Source organism: Gossypium arboreum, chromosome 2 (genome assembly GCF_025698485.1).
Source record: "Gossypium arboreum isolate Shixiya-1 chromosome 2, ASM2569848v2, whole genome shotgun sequence".
NCBI lineage: Eukaryota > Viridiplantae > Streptophyta > Magnoliopsida > Malvales > Malvaceae > Gossypium > Gossypium arboreum.
In genome coordinates this window covers 18,301,537-18,304,740 of record NC_069071.1, presented here as the reverse complement: position 1 = coordinate 18,304,740, position 3,204 = coordinate 18,301,537, and the positions used below count along the sequence as shown (strand labels likewise).

The following is a 3,204-nucleotide window of genomic DNA, read 5'->3' as shown; positions in this document are numbered from 1 at the left end:
ACATAATGAAAACCCAAAATAAAATATTAAGTGTAATATTAAAAGAAACTACGTCGAGTGGCCACCTTCGAGTCCTCCGTCGCCTCGATCTTTCTAAGCCTGAGGATTTCCTGCACAGTTAATAGATGGGCGAGTTTGCAAAAACTCAGTGTGTGAAATCCCATAACAACAAACAACCAGTGTAAATACAGTCTGGGCCTAAGCCCTTTAGTTCCAGTTAGGGGCTTTAGCCCTCTTTTTCAGTAACAGTAGCAGTCTAGGCCTTACCCGTTTCAGTACAGTATGCAAGCAAAGAATCCTACCCAATCCATGCGCTACACACTATCTCCATACCATGGCCCATAGCCAAATCAAGTTAACTAATTTGAAGAACAATTATTATGTCTCGAAGCCAAATCATCCGATATGCATGGCCCGAAGCCAAATTGGTATAACTCACACCCAAAATATCATGGCCCGAATCCAACTCAACTTATCATCTAATAACAAGACACTAGTATCCAAATCTATTACTAAAGTTTAGCCGGGACTTTGCACTTTCCGTTTCTATCATCGAATGCATTCGCAGAGTCGTTTTCACAATTCGAACATTATGTATAATCTCATAATCACAGTTTATACATTACCAAAGCTTTTAACATACTTTTATAATGAAATTACGACATACAAACTTACCTCGAGTATGAAAACGCAAAATGAGTCAATTACTCGATAATCTTGCCTTTCCCCCGATCTAATTATGGATTCCTCTTTTCTTGATCTAAATATATTCAAAATTAACTTCTTTAATCAACCACTCATTCAACTTAGTCCAAAACATACATTTAGGCCTATTTGCACTTTAGCCCCTAAACTTTCACATTTAATAAATTTAATCCCTATTTCACAAACGCATAAAATTCACAAAATTTCATTAAACCTAAGGTTAGCCGAATTACCATAGTGGCCCTAGCAGCCCATAACTTTCATTTATTTCACATTTTAACCACTCAATTTGCACATTTCACAAATTAATCCCTATTATGCATTTTCATCAAAAATCACTTAACAGAACATGTAAAACTATCCCCAACTATTCAAAATCCATCATCAACCGTCAAATTACTCAAGTATTCTGCAAGGGAGACATGTTAAATCTTTAACAATTTCAAAATCCTAGGTACGGTCTAGCTAGAATACGAAGCAACGATCTCCAGAACATAGAAATCATCAAAAACAAATCAAAAATTGTACCTTAATTGCTTGAATTTGCCTAGCCAAATGAAGAACCCTAGTTCTTCTTCTTCTTGTTTTTAATTTCGATTAATAGATGATAATAGGAACCCCTAATTGGTTTTGTTTTATTTATTATAAGTTATATTACTAAATTACAAATATAACCTTAATAAATAACCAATCATTCATTCTATACCCATAAATGTCCATTAACATTTAAAATGGTCTAATTACCATTTAAGGCCATCATATTTAAAAGCTAAAGGCAATAGACAATTTAACAAGTAGAATGCAACTTTTGCATTTTACGCGATTTAGTCATTTTTCTCAAATTGAACAATTAAACGATAAAATTAGCTCACAAAATTTTCACACATACATGCTATCATGCTGTATACACCAATAATAATATTAAAATAACTTTCCAACATTAGATTTGTGGTTCCGAAACCACTGTTCTGATTTAGCTAAAATCGAGCTGTTACAATGTATGTACATAACACATTTGCTTATTAAAATTTGTTTAATCATTTGAATTGACGTAGAGATATAGTCAAGAGATAAATGGATTTTGGTAGGTAAGTATGTTCCTAAGTTAGCAAATTACCAAGTTGCCATGAATTTATTCATAACAACATAAATATGAGTTTAATAATTCTAAGTTAAGAAATGTAATTAATCTAGCACAATTATGTCATCTTAATTAAAGTCATCTTTTGAAATCGTGCATTGGAACTTTTATTTTATTTTTGTTTATTTTACTTATTCGAAATCCTAGTTTTTAATCACCTCCTCAAATAAAAATATTATTCTTCACCAAAGTGTTTTTAAATTGGATTATTAAATAATTCTTTTAACAGTCTCTGTGGGTACGATAACTCGACATTTACTTGTTACTTTATTACTTGTTGTGATTGTGTACACTTGTGCCTTTCCATCGTTCCAAGTTTTTGCCGCTGTTGCCGAGGACTATTTTAAAAGACATTGTTTGTGAAATTGTTAATTTTGCATTTTGGTTTATTTTTTTTTGTTAAATTTTTTTCTATTTTTTTGTGTTTATTTCAAGTGTTTATGAGTATTGGTCAAATTATTGAGTTTTTCTCGATAGACCCTAAAATTGAAAGGACTTTCTGACAAAGGAGATGACAAGTGAACCAAAGAAGGATCGAAGATATGAATTTCGAAAATCCAGGAGGAATATTCGCTTATAATACTCACAATCCGATCATTGTTGTTGATAACAGAAACTGTGTCATTCAACAATATGTCATTCCTCTATTCAACAAGCTCAATCCGAGTATTAGAAGACCTGAAATCGAGGCACAACAATTTGAGCTGAAGCCGATCATGTTCCAAATGTTGCAAAATATGGGTCAATTTAGTGGGATTCTTACTGAAGATCCACATCTTCATCTTTGACTATTCAAGGAAGTAAGTAACTCATTTAAACTAGTCGGTGTGACTGAGGACAGTTTGAGACTGAGATTATTTCCATACTCCTTAAAAGATAGAGCATGAGCGTGGTTGAACTCCCTACTGTCCGGTTTCATAACTACATGGCAAAAGTTGGTTGAACGTTTCTTAATGAAATATTTCCCTCCATCTTTAACCGCCAGGATCCGAAATGAAATCACTTCATTTTAGTAACTTGATGAAGAACCTTTATATGAGGCATGGGAGCGATTCAAGGAGTTATTACGAAAGTGCCTTTATCATCGTATTCTTTGCTGCGTTCAAATGGAGACTTTCTATATTGGTTTCAATATTCATGCTAGAATGATGGTGGATGCTTCAACAAATAGAGCCTTTCTTTCTAAGTCTTATAACGATGCTTACGAGATTATTGAAAGAATTGCCAACAATAACTATCAGTGGCCAACCAACTGAGTAGCCTCAGAAGCAGGAGTACGTGAAGCGGACACAATTGCTTCTTTGGCAACCAAGGTATCCTCTATGTCTTCTATGCTTAAGAACATAATTGTTAATGGA

General features: G+C 33.5%; 1 non-coding gene across 1 annotated transcript; it reads right to left on the bottom strand.

The window, feature by feature from the left end:
- Positions 1-2,829: 2,829 nt before the first annotated feature.
- Positions 2,830-2,937, bottom strand: LOC128289670 (small nucleolar RNA R71). Its single transcript, XR_008279315.1, has one exon. It is a non-coding gene; the product is annotated as a small nucleolar RNA R71 (small nucleolar RNA).
- Between the last annotated feature and the right edge of the window lie 267 nt (positions 2,938-3,204).